We start from the raw sequence: 14,255 nt of genomic DNA, 5'->3' as shown, positions 1-14,255 counted from the left end.
TCTACAGCAAAGTAAAACAGATTGGTCCTGCTCTCCTTATGTGCAGTAAAATGTACAATCTGTTTTTGTTTTTTTTTATGTGCTTTTATTGCACCATAGACACGCCTATCACAAGCCAACCTTGACAATCAGCACAGAAAAGTTTTATTTCCAATGAGGAGGTGGATGATATTTTCGGGCCAGTGTGCTTGTACTCTGCCATATTAGGAATGGCTGATTCAGGAAAGGATGCTATTTAAAAACCAGGCGTTGAGCTTCATTCTCCTACAGCACCATCAGCCACAGCATATGTGTTACAAATTAAGGACTGAAGATATTGGGGAATTCAGAACAATATGCATGAAAGCGAGAAGGGTAAGCATTACAGAAGACAAAAAATTGCTGAACATCAATCGATCGCAGCCTGAGATTTTCAGCTAAGTTAAATTATTGGCAAATTACATTTATTCTTCCTTCCACTGGTTTCACATCTTCACAAGCATTAAATACCAAACCTTTCCTAATGTATCATGTACATAAATGCCCCAACCCGCCACATAGAACCACACACCTCACAACAACAGTACTCTCCCTCTGCTCCACTCACCCAAACCAACAACCAGACTGCCCCCCATGGGAGACAGAGCTTTCTAAGGCACAACTCCTTGTCTGAGGAATGCCCTCCATGACACTGAAGGCCCAACAATCCACATACGGCTTTTAAAAAGGACTAAAAAACTTTGTTTTCAGTAAAGCAATTTATTCTTGAATTGTTGGTTAATTTTTTAACTTCTTATTCCCTCACCGTTTTAAAATACTTGAAGTGCATTAAAGGTGTGTTAATGTAAAGTGCTTACAAAAAAGGTATAATAATAATACAGCCAGGTTTAAATCAGAGGTAGTTCTGTAACAGGAGCCCTAAAGTACAAAATGGAATACTAGCTGTTTTTATTAACTCTTAAAATCTCAAGCATAATTCGGATAATTTAGGGTCAAAGGTTGGAAAAGTTATATTTATGTGGGTAATTAGTTCAGATCTTAACTCAAAAAGCTTGTTCATTCTACACTTCATGGTGAAAGAAATGAAAGATGCACACAGATATTGGCTTATAACTGGAATTAGATAAGTTCAAGCTTGATTTCTTTCATGAAGCCTGCCTCTGTTTTGTTCTTTTCCTTCATTCTGCTAATAAGAGGGTGCTGATACACCCGTCTCTCTCCCCTAATCACTCATATTCCTACCTGCTGTTATCCTTCTCACTAATATCTGCCTCTTACAGTCAGTCTCTGCCAGATTGTATTGTTTCTTGCATGAGCTTCATTCCAAGTGCTTGCATGCTTCCTATGCTCGCTCTGCCCTTACTATTTCTTCGTTCCAATGATTGTGTGCACTGCCTACCTTTCTGTATTCCTGTGCTTACCCTTCCCTCATTGGGTTTTCAATGCCTACTGACTTAGTCATGACCTTTAAATTGCCTCTGCCTGCCTCCTAGTGTGCAGCCTGTTCAGCCTTCATCTGTGTTTCCTGCCTACAACCAGCCTGTCCTGTCAGATGCCCCTGCTCAGTTGGTCAAATCCTCAATAGACATGTTAAACTTAGTGTGTCTGACAAATATTAGGTTCTCTGATACCATACATAACACAATTGGTCAGAGAACACTATATTCTTTAGACTTAGACTAACTTTATTGTCATTTTGCATAGACAGAGTGTATAAAAACTTAATTTTGATGCATACAGCTTACAACAGTGAAATGAACATTACCATTTGTAAAGGGCAGCAGTGATCAAGAATGTAAATAGTGTAGAGAAAAAAGAGAGAAAGGGAATCCAGGTTAAACATAATGGTGCAAAATGCATTGATATGGAAAGGTTGAGTGCAGTGCAAAATAAATAAATATGGTGCAAAATGCATTGAGTTGTGTTCTATATAAAGGGTTTATAAAAAATGTAAATGACAGTCCGGTTTAGAGTTTCAACAGTCTGATGGCAGCGGGCAAAAAGCTGTTGCAGAACCTGCTAGTCCTGCAGGGGATGCCCAGAGGGCAGCAGGGAGAACATTCCAGGTGTGAGGAGTTGCTGATAATGTTACAGGTTCTGGACACGCAGCACTTTACACTAATGACTCCTTGATTAAGCCATTAAACAAACAGTTACAGTAACACTCTAGTGAGAAACTTTACTGCAGCAAACTGAGTTAGGTGTTTAAAATTGAAGTCAGAGAAAGAATAAAAAAAGTAAAAGGAAACTAAGATTTTTTTATGCAGTGCCTATTCATTCACATTCATGTTGATCTTATACTCACCTTCAATCAGGCATATGCAGGATTTTAAGATCTTTCAAGCCTTTTGAAATTCTCAGTCTGCCTTCTCTTAGTGCTGGTTTCTTGTTGTTATTTTGTTTCTCGTCGTTTCCTGGCTCCTTATGTGTGTTTTTCCCTGACGTCTCCCTCATTTCGTTTCAGTATTTTTGGATTTTTCCTCAGTTGCCTATGGAAATCTTCAAACTTATCTTTGCTCCTCATCTCTGTATTTGGGTCTTTAAAAACTCCCACCCAACCTTACTAGTTGAAGCAATTTACCACAAGATCAGCCTTTGAAAACCAAGAGAAAATCCAAGGATCTATGAAGAAAAATCTAGAAATTGGTCAAAGTTGTAACTGACCTGAATCAGCTGGCTTTCATGTTACTAAACATCTGCTGTGTAGAATAACCAGGGCCGGTAAAAACATAAATATGCACTTAGAATAGAATAACTCCTTTTTTTTTTTAATGGTTTCTCATGGTGATTTTGAAGACTTAGAACTTGTGATCGTATTGCATATTGACAGAATTCATCATCTGCTTGCTTCTTATGTCTATAAAACATGTCCTCAAACAGAGAAACCTCTGTTACACATTATGTCACCCTGTTAATAAAAACTCTTGTGGAAATTTAAAGGGGGTTAACCTCTGGAGTAATTCCAAAATTTGGATAAAAGTGTTCAATAGCAAGGATATTAAATGTGAGATAAGCCTAATTATGATGTTAGGATTTGATCATCAGTGGTTAAACTGGGGAAAACGAATGCCAGGAAAGGGTTAATCCCATGTTAATGGCCTTTTTTAGGGAAGCAGTAAAGGCATTTATTGTTTCAGTGAAAAACATGATAAGATCCACTTTAACATTCCAAAAGGTCCTTTATTTTGTTTACATTTAAAAGGAATACCTCTCTTTGCTTCTACATGTGCAGATCAGGTTTAGGATATTATTCTCAGAGATCCAGTGATCTATTCTGTTACCCTTATTTAAAAAAGGGATTGACAAAGAAAGCCATTTCCTAAACTTTACCAAAACAAAAAGCCTTTACAAATGTCTAAACTCGGTAGAATCCACTTACAATAATGATAATAGAAAATTCACTTATATTGTTTACTCTTATAAATAAATCAGCTAAGTATTTCCCTTAAGCAGCACTTAAAATGTAACAGATTTAAACTGGTGTAGATTCTCATTCATCCTGGTCATAGTCATTCCATCCATTCATCCAATCATTTTCCATCACGCTTATCCCTGCTGGGGTCGCGAGGGGTGCTGGTGCCTATCTCCAGCTGTCCAAGGGTGAGAGGCAGGGTACATCCTGGACAGGTCGCCAGTCCATCGCAGGGCAACACAGACACAAACAGGAAAAAACAACCATTCAAACACGCAATCACACCATAGTCATTCCGAAAAAGTTATAAAACAACAGGCTACATTTATAGTACAGGCTAACAAAGAAACAAAACGACCTCCATTCCAAAGGGGCAGACCCGTTCGTCTATTTCAATTTACATATTTTCTAAGCCAAAACGAGGCTTTGTTTTAGGTCCACTGTATAAAGCCTCAAAACGCTATTTCTTACATGACTTTGAATTTAAAAAGCTTCCAAGATGGGAAGAAATTCAAACTTGGAAAGAAAGTCCAGTGGATTTTTTATTTTCCTTTTTTGGAAAAACAGATTTAGACCAAAATATGCAATCTACCCTCTGCAGGGAAATCTTTTTATAGACAAAGTGAGGCTCATCTTAAACAAATCAATTAAGTGTCAGAAAAAAACACCCTTAAAGAAAAGATGTAAGCAAATAAAAACTTTTTAAGCTAGACTATCACATTATGTTTACTTAGTTTTCCATGAAACTAAGATTTTTTTAGCTATATTAGCAATACGGTATATTGGGTTGTAATTTCAATACCAGTTAAAGTTATCGGAGTTTCCAAAATAAAGTGGTAGCAGCTCAGGACACAGACACAAACACCTGCCCTAAAGCGTGAAATGTGAGTGATCCTTTCATCCATGTGCCCTTTTGCAAAGCCTGAGCTGACTCATTGTCTGGTACTGACTCAGATTCTCCCAACATTATCCCCAGTATTAAACTTCATTTTGATTAAATCCATTTTATATGGACTATGGTGACTGTGTGTGGTGTGTATCATAGTCTGCCCTTTTTTTTTTCATGCAGTCTGGCTCTGAAGCAAATATAAGGGTCTTTATAATGGTGGTGTCAGTTATCACATAAAAAAAGAAGCATGGACCCAGATCTTCTAGTATGGCTACCTGCATCTGGGCTGTTTTTCGAAGTCAGGTGCCTCTGTGTGTCCTACAAACATATTGAAACAAGTCTAGAGCTGTTGAACACATCTATATGATTAGCCAGAATTCATATTAGAGTTTTAGTTGGATCAAAATGAACTTGATGGCAAAGTGATGTTAAACCACTTAAGGTTTCATATGTGCAACTGTTCTAGGAGAAGAAAGTTAAGAATTGCTGCAAAAATATAGATTTTACAGGATTTTCATGATGTTCTACCATTCTTTCTCAGTAAATATCATCTTGATGTCTAAGCTTTTTTTTTATTATTTAAGGACAGGAAGGGATTTGATCAAAGGAAAATACCAAAATCAACCTTGTTTTAAATGTTGAAGAATTTCCACAGGTTTGGCGGACATAACTTGAATGAGATGTTTCTTGTACCTAAATGTTTCTGACCTTTGTCTGAGGACCATAGCAAGCTGTTATCGCTTTCTCTAGAAACTGCATTTTGGTTTTGACCTCTTTGGACTGACAGATTGAAAACTTGTTGATTCATTTTTAAAGGCAACGCTACATTCACTTTCAAGATTAAGTCCTACATGGATGCATTGTTGGGTAACAATAACTTTTAGTTTAGTTTGCTCTGTTATTTAAAAGGAGCTCAGACTGCCCTAAAGCAGTGTTCTAGGTCACATGACTCAATCAGAGATGAATCCGACTATCTCAAGTTACATTGGTGAGTATTTTTTTTTTATGAGCAAACCATACAGAGTATTGAAACCTGACAAATGCTGCATATTCATCTAAAACCAATATAGTATGAGTCATTATTTGGGTCATACATGATGCACTCTCACTTTAAATGTTATGGTTTCATGAGAGTCCTGTTTGAAACATCACATTCTGCAAATACTGGCTTTTATTACAGATGCAAAATCATTATACTTGCCAGTAGCAGCTCATTCAATGTCAATTCTGAAATGCAATGTTTATAACTTTTTAATAAATTCAGAGAAAACTTCCACTCAGCTGGAGACCCTGAGCATGCTGGCAGCAGCGTTGCTAAGCTACAAATGGTGGGTCCATTATGAATTCAGAACTTTATTCACTGCTATGTTTGGTTGGGAGATGTATGTTTTCTTTAGCGAGGTAATATCAAAGCGAAACGCACACACACAGTTTATGTTAAAGTGAGACTTTTTTGTAAAAATGCGTTTCTGTTTTAATTTGAAGATATGTGTTCTAATATCATTGAGTCATTTTGATGTAAAGTACAGCAAAAAGTAGCTATGTTTTTGAAAATATTCTACACTGTTCTTGCAAACACTACATTGCAAAAAAGTATTGAGGCAGACCACCAAACCAATGCATTTGGATTTTTCAATCACTTCTTCAAAACCTTGGGATCTATATATATAAGTACTGAAGAAAAAAAAAATACCAAAAATCTTAACTGTCAGATCTAAAAAAAAAGAAAAAAAAAGGAGAAACTGGTAACAACCCGAGCTAAGTCTGACAGAGAAATTCCAGAATACATGCAAAACAGTTACAAAATACCAATAGGTGTTTTTATTTGCAAAATAAACATGTAAGGTGCCACACCATTCAGATCTACCCTAAAACTACGATATAAAAAAGAAAGCATAACACAAACTTAATTCAATTCAGTTAAATTTATCTTTCACTCACTCAAAACACACAGATTGGTTAAAAGTTTACCATCTAAGGGAATCCAGCTGGTTGCATAGATATATTGTATTTTCAGGATGCACCATACCTAGATAAGCATGTGGTGACTAAAGATATGTGCCTGCATTGTGGTGTTGACTCAACAGAAATCCCTCACTATAACACCAAAGATGGCTGTCTATCTCACTGTTTAATAGTTTACCCCTTTGTTGCTCTATTAAAATACACAGTTTTGGTCAACTTCAGTAACCTCCATTCCTTGGCCTGTGCTTTGATTTGTGATTTCTAACCCCTGCTCTATCTCTGCAGTAGTCTTCTTTGTTTTCATAGTTGATCACCACAAAAACAACACCAAGGTCCATTATGCTGGGCTCATCACACAGATGTGTTCACTGAGTGGAGCATGTGCAGTGACCCCAACACTTTTTCCTGACAGTTCCAAATTCCCCTCCCCCAAGAACACCCTCTTTTTTCCTCCCTAACAGATACAGACACTAACCCCCATCATGTCTTAGTACCAGCACTTCAAGGAGGCACTGAGATCAGCAACAAATATATATAGACTTACGTATATTCCCTATTTCTACAGACAAGACTGATAGTGTAATCTCACAAAATAGTCACCTTTTAAATATATTTTAATGATATATTTATTAAAATAGAGTCTGTGTCTTTGCAAAATCACATTCTCATCTATAAAAACTTCCACTCTTTGGGTTTTTGTTTATAAAATCTGTCTCATTGGATTAGAGCTCAAACAGCCCTGCAGCTAAACAAACAACAGTCTTTATCAGCTTTTATTGAAGCCACCAGTCATTAATAGCCAGAGCATTTATTTCACTTTAAGACACACAAACATTTCAAGAGGTTGTTTCCTGTTCTTGGCAGAATCCAAAGCTTCTGTGTTAGCTTATGAAAAGGCATAACTTTAATATCGGGGGTGGGGGTTCCTGTGAAAAAGAAATCTGGAAATGCGTCAAACAAAATATTTTTATTGCTTGTTTCTCATGAGTAAACCAAGCCTTTTGTTGGAATGTAGAAACTGTGGGTTTTTAAGTGGATGTAAATCCCACTAAAGCCAAATCAAACCAACCCTTAACTCCTATAAAAGTTAGTTTCATGATTTTAGCTGCTGCTCCCTCCTATTATGTGCTCAAATGATTACCATCTGTCAATGCCAATGTAGTGTGAATCTGCCCCTCTGTATGTCTCTAAACAGCATGGGACCAAGAGGTACTTTAGACTTTCTGTTGTTATCTGGAAACAAGAGCATGACCCTTGACCTGGACTGGACACACACATGCAGCCGAAAGCCTTTGCAACCATGGGAATAATAGAAGAATACAGTAACTGTAAACTTTGCTTCAATATTCATTCAAAATGAACATAGCTCCATGAATCAGCTCATTTGACAATGACTTATTTAGACTTTTCCATGTCTGTGTGAAAGTTGAATCTAAGAACACATTTTTGTGTGATGCACGAAACACAGTTAAGTTTCAGACTCAAAATTTTTACAGAAACAGCCACACGCTCCTTATTCAAAAAAGTTTTGCGTTTTTTGGATAAATATGGGATTGCAAAGGTTATTTTCCTTGACCCAAACAGAAACAATTTAACTGAATTAAACGTGAAATTACCTTGATAAAAGTTATTTTTCGAAGTGATGTTATTCATAATTCCCAGGATGTTAAATTTAAATTTGTAAATCCTGTTTCCCATATTTATGCAACAGTTTCCTATTTAGCTTTTCCATGCACTGCCACAATATGCTGTAAAATGTTTGGCTTGTTATTTGCTCCTCTACTTTGAAAAACAAATTTTTATTCATCATTGCCTCATTGAGCTCCCACTAAATATTGATATACATCTATGATGCACAGAAAAACCTACACATCTTTATTTTGCCAAGGGTTAGCCTTGCTGGTTGCTTGTGACGATTTAGCGAATTAACTGTGGTATACAGCAGGGGTAAGCAATTAAAAATCAGCAGAGTCCAAATAAAGAAAAATCAACAATCAGTAAAGGTCAAGAGACATTTTAAATTATAATCTGTTACTTTAAACAGAATACTGAAATAGGTTTTTATGCATCCATGTTATACATATAATTTTTTAATGAAAAATATTTTAAAAATAGAAAATTTTTCTATTTTGACAATCTAAAGTTTTTTGAAGTAGAGAACAAAAATCGTTCAGTTTGGTATATAGACAATTTCCTGATTTATATATTTTATGAAACACTTGAACTTACGGTTTGTTATAATATTTGTCTTTTTTATGGCTTAATGAGAGAAGCTGGCTTTACGCTGCCCTGCAAGGCTTTAAACCTGGGTTGGAATGGCAACAAAGAATAAGCAAAGCGGAAAGGAGAGGGAAAGAAAAGTATAAGCAGGACTTAAATAAAACTAGAAAAGAATTCAAATAAAGCAAAAGGGAAATAAGACCAATGACAAGAAAATAAAGAATGACCAAGGGGAAAACTAGAGGATAAGGGAAGGGACTGAAGATTACTTAAGATAACTATGAAGCCATGCAAAAAAATAACCTAAAGATAAGAGAAAGAACTATAACTAATACTAGACCAAGGAACATATAAAATGCAGAAAAGGAGATAACTGAAAGAAATAACGAATAAGAGTAAAACTAAGAATTCAAAAATGATACAAATCTTGACAATAACACACAATAACATAGATTAAAGCATAACTGAGAACCAAAAATGTAAACTTAAACAGAACCAATAAGTCCAGCATGGCAGATTATAACATAAAAACCTTTTGATGACATTATGACAGTCTTGGGCTTGCCCACATATTGGCCTCGGCCCACTCAGCATATGCCCTGTATGCCCTGTACGCCCAATGGCCAGACCAACCCTGTGTTCAGGTCACAGTTCAGCCCTGCTCAACCCCAATGGATCCTGGTGCTGAGCAACTGCTGCTGGAATGGTCAGTTATGGTTAACTCATAAAATAGGATGTAGCAAGCAAAATTAGAACCATGGAAAATGGCCTAATATGGGTGAACATAAAACTATTTAGTACATTGTACAAACTGACATTAAGCATTTAAAACAGGAAAATAATTTGTTTTCCAGATGCAATTTTTTTGAAAAGTCCAGCCCTCTCCACCTAAAAAAAAAAATGCACATGCACAACCCTGTACCTGCTCCGGAGAGGGAACGCCTATTAAATGAGTGTGAGACCATGCATGAGCCCATTTCTCCTTGTGCACACTCTGTTTAAAAGTTGCTGTTTGCATCGCTCATACAAGCTTTATTTCCAAATGAAGACTTGAGCTTTTTCTTCTATGTCAGAATCACCAGTGGTAAGTGAAAATGGGGACGAGCAAGTAGGACGGCCTTACGTAAACATATCACCAGAATTAAAAAGAACATCATCCACTACACTTATAACATACCAACATAATGTCATATTTAGCATACAACATCTAACATACTGAGCTGGGAAAATTCAGTTTTCTGTTGGGGTTTGAATGGCTTCTGGGTCTCCCCTGTACCCCTTTCCCACTGACTGAAAGACCCATTTAAACCAGGGAACCGTCAGCTGTTAGTGGCAGTGGGAGAAGCTCACCAAAATCACCTTGGCTCTGATCGGCATGCTGTGGGAACACCAGAGCGGGGTTAACCCATTAATTTACGTGATAGCATTGAGCGCAACACAACACCCCAGCCACGTCCAATCTAACAAGCCAAAACAACCCTGTTCACATTCTATAAAATGGTGCAGCACTGGTGAGAAAGATTGGGACAAATAAAAGAGTGAAAAAATAAACCCTTACTATGCTCTGGCTTCTTTACATCTTGCTCTCCATTGTTTACTTTCCTGATTTCTGTCGCACTGTGACATCATCAACATGGAGGCCACGCAGCTGTCAGAGAGGGGTTAGACCAAGCCTTTTTTGCCAATGGGAAGGAAGCCAAATGCAGACTGTTAGCAGGTCGACCCATGTTTGAAATTTTGTTATTGTTATTTTCAGAGGGGAAAGAGGCTCTGTAGAGATCCATGTATTTAGTTCAATTCAACTACGTGGAGACCTGCTATAGCAGCTGCCAGAGTTAACATTACAGTAAATAGAATAGGCTTTCTTAATAACTTCCTCAACCATGCGCTTCTTGTAAATGATAAAATCAATCAGTTTTAAATTATTGATAATGTCTTTTCTTATCAGTGTTTTAATGTCCATTCTGGATACTAGCTGAAACCAGGCCCAGTGCCTTCAACCAAAAGTTTTGAAAAAGCTGACCAAAAACAACACACTGTGAAACCATGTAGTCTGAAATGAGTCATCTCATAATGAAAAGGGATCTGTTTTGGAATACAAAATATAACACCTGACACCAGCTATTCACTTTTTTTTCCCAATTGATGGGAAACAAACAGCTGATAATCCAGTGACCAAGCTATGCATCATCACATCTTTAACACCTCAGATTTCCCACATTGTAGACAGAGGATATAACGGTTGACAAAACATAAAAGCTGCAACTGAGAGACAGAAACAGCTGTCTGTCTGGGCACAATCTCCTCAGGGACATACTGCTTCACTGCCCACGGATGTGACTCCACTTCCTGCCTAAATGATTAGCTTGTGAGTATCCCAAAAACTGCAGTATCTCTATCTCCATCTAAAAAAGCTTTTCACTACCAATGGAAAAACAAATTTAAACAAAAAAATGTACTGTCTGAGGACATTGGCAAACATATCGACACTGCATATTACTCTTTAACAACCCCCAAGATCACCACCTGCCCCATTGATCAATAAATGAAGATCCATTTTCAGACATGGATGGATTAATGACCAGGCCTCACGTCTGAAGTCTAAAGAGAACAAAAGCCAAACCCCATCCCTCTCCTTGTCCTCTACCTTCTTTCTTTGTCTCCATTTTTATCCACTTATCCATGTATTGATCTGTCTATGTATCTGACTTATCTGGTGCCACAAACTCACTCTTAGTTTTAAGAATACTCTCTTTTGGTTGTGCATCTATTTTTATCTAGCCTTGCAAAAACAGTATCAACTGAGAAAAACAAACTAATATAAGCAAACAAACATTAATAATGTTAAAATGTACCATTCTCTTTATTATAATGTATTGTAGTTAAAAAAAAATGTGCTAAAGTTCTGTGATAGTTATTTATCCTATATCCCAATTCTTTCCATTTTTTTAATTTCATTTATTTAGCACCAGATGGACTCCTATTTAGAGACCTATTCAATATCACGTGTCTTTATCAGACTTCCTCACTACACTAGGCTGGGTTATGGTTCATCAGTTAAACTAAGATTGGGTATTTGTTACATGTTTATGTCATGTTTTTTGAGTTTTCAAAAATGTTCTTGTAAAATTATAGATCTCATCTAAGTATTTGTCCTCAAAATACCCAACGCTTTCTTGGGGTGTTTTGGAGGAAATCATAAAATGAAGTCACTGGCCTTATACATAGGCACCTTTCCCCAAGTGTATCCATCTGTAGCCTGCAAGACCACATGACATGCCCACTACATGACACACCTCTGTCTTGCAACCTGCAGACAGATCCCGCTCCTTCTTGCACTGAAAGTCCTGAGATTTGACTAACTGGCTGGCTGGCTGACTGAGCTGCAGTTGACCTGAGCTCCCACCCCAGACTCGAGCTGAGTATAAGCAGCACACTGACCTACCCTGAAAAACCGTGGCTCTGCCGCTTTGACACAGACTTTAAGTAGGTTTTTTTTTTATAAACTGCACAGATGAAGTACAGTGAAGTCCGTTGAGCACTGCAGCTGTACACCACCCCATCCCTTAAAAGCCGAAACGTTGGAAGGAAAGGAATCAAATCTAGTCAACATGCCAAAACAATACATGTATTGTTTCATTCCTTCTGTACTACAGTCTCTTTTAGTGAAGATGATGCATTCGAAGATCAGCTGCTTCCTTCCAACGCTGCTGTAATAATATACGCAGCGTAATTGAAACAAAGCAAGGTAAATTATAACAAAGCATCTGTTTGAATTGCTATTTATTCAAAGTATTCTTTTGAAACGAACAGTTTTTTTTTCCCCCAGCGTTTTATTGTCTTCACATTGCAGAGCAACGAAATTAACTCTCTGCATTTAACCCATTCCCTTGGGGAGCAGTAGGCTGCCATTGTGCGGCACCCAGGGAGGAGTGTGGGGTTGAGGGTCTTACTCAGGGACCCAGAGTGGCAGTCTGTGGGAGTGAGGCTTTGGAACCCCTAACCACTAGGGCGTCACTCCCCCTTGCCTAAGGACCAACATTGCCAGCTCATTCCCCTCAGCAGGGATACGAACCCAGGCTTCCTGTTTGCAGGATGGGTAACTTACCACTTGAGCTAGCCTGATTAATTTTTTAGATTATTGTGGAGAATCAGAACCTAGATCACATTGCAAACATAAAAGCCCCACCTCCTATGTAATATCCGTTCCCAATGGGACTTTCTTTTAGTCTTCCATTTAATCAGATTGCAGACCTGCTGCTTTCAGCTGATTGATTAAACTGCGTCATTATCACCTTCAGGTCTAATGGCTGTATAAGCAAACAAGTACAGCCACACGTATGTAATAAGAAAACTGTGCAATGATTTAATCAAAGCTTCAGCCCCCCCACCACCACCCTACCATTCCCATCCGACCCTGGACATCTCCCCCACTTACTGATCATATTATATTTAGAGGGGAAAAAAACAGGAGAGTTTGGACGCCATGCTTGAACCAAACCTCAGCAAACAATAATCAACTGAGACAATAAAAAGCAAAATATAAGCAAAAAATCAGAAAATTTTCATATAAACTCAGAGTATTAATGTTTTCTGTATAAAACACATAGAAAGAGCCTCTGTTCTTTTACACAATTTAACACAGTTCAACTTGTGCATTTTTTTCTTTTCTTCCATTTAAGTTTCATGCTTCCCCCTGACTCTGCACATTGTCCCTGTGCTTTCAGGACTCAGTGGTCCACAAAGCAATATTCTTGAAAGCCCTGATCAAGGCAGCCCTGCTTCCCACTGTGCTTTTGTCCAGGCCAAGGCAGCACTGTGGAGGGATGGAAGAATGCTAAATAGACAGAGAGAAAGTGGGAGCTAGAGAGGGCATTAATAGCCTGTGAGGGAATGTAGATAATTCTGATCGCTCCTGCATTTAAGCAGCACAGCTCCCACATTTTGCAGGACAGTTAATCAGGGATCAACTGAAAAGTAGAGAGAGCTGCACAACAACTATTAACTGAAATAATAGTGCAGTTAAAATGAAAGTAAAGGTCACTGTAAACTCTTAACTGGGGATAAAAAGTAGCTTGAATCTTCCTATTCAAATGTTAATTAGCATAGTAAAAGTTCTCCTTTGTGCTATGACTATGTAAAGAAGGTCATCTGGGCCACATTCATATACATGCATGTGGTTTGTTCAACAGAACATAAATTACAGGAAGTCTGCTCAATTTGTGACCACTGACATTAAATTATACCAGGGGTTGTGATGTTGCAACAAAGTAAAAATCTAAATTTGAAAAAAGAAAAAAAGATAAAACATCCTCTGGGCTGTTGCTCTGGGATGTTTGTCTTATTATGTAGTAAAACTGGAGCTAAATCCCTTTTTCTCATTTTCCAATACTTGAATTGTGTTAAAACCTTTATATATGACACTGATGATTACTTAAATCCCTCTACAATAGTATATACAGGTAAAAGCCAGTAAATTAGAATATTTTGAAAAACTTGATTTATTTCAGTAATTGCATTCAAAAGGTATAACTTGTACATTATATTTATTCATTGCACACAGACTGATGCATTCAAATGTTTATTTCATTTAATTTTGATGATTTGAAGTGGCAACAAATGTAAATCGAAAATTCGGTGTGTCACAAAATTAGAATATTGTGTAAGGGTTAAATTTTGAAGACACCTGGTGTCACAAACTAATTAGCTGATTAACTCAAAACACCTACAAAGGGCTTTAAATGGTCTCTCAGTCCAGTTCTGAAGCCTACACAAACATGGGGAAGACTT

General features: G+C 37.4%; 1 protein-coding gene across 3 annotated transcripts in view; it reads right to left on the bottom strand.

Annotated features, from left to right (window-relative positions):
- itga7 (integrin subunit alpha 7) overlaps window positions 1-14,255 on the bottom strand; it is a 42,636-nt gene that overhangs the window by 19,889 nt on the left and 8,492 nt on the right. The gene's annotated exons all lie outside the window — the stretch shown is intronic.

Source organism: Cyprinodon variegatus, unplaced genomic scaffold (assembly GCF_000732505.1).
Source record: "Cyprinodon variegatus isolate N-32 unplaced genomic scaffold, C_variegatus-1.0 Scaffold34, whole genome shotgun sequence".
NCBI classification, from domain to species: Eukaryota; Metazoa; Chordata; class Actinopteri; order Cyprinodontiformes; family Cyprinodontidae; genus Cyprinodon; species Cyprinodon variegatus.
Note: the sequence above shows the minus strand (reverse complement) of the source record. Positions and strands in the feature narration are given on the sequence as shown.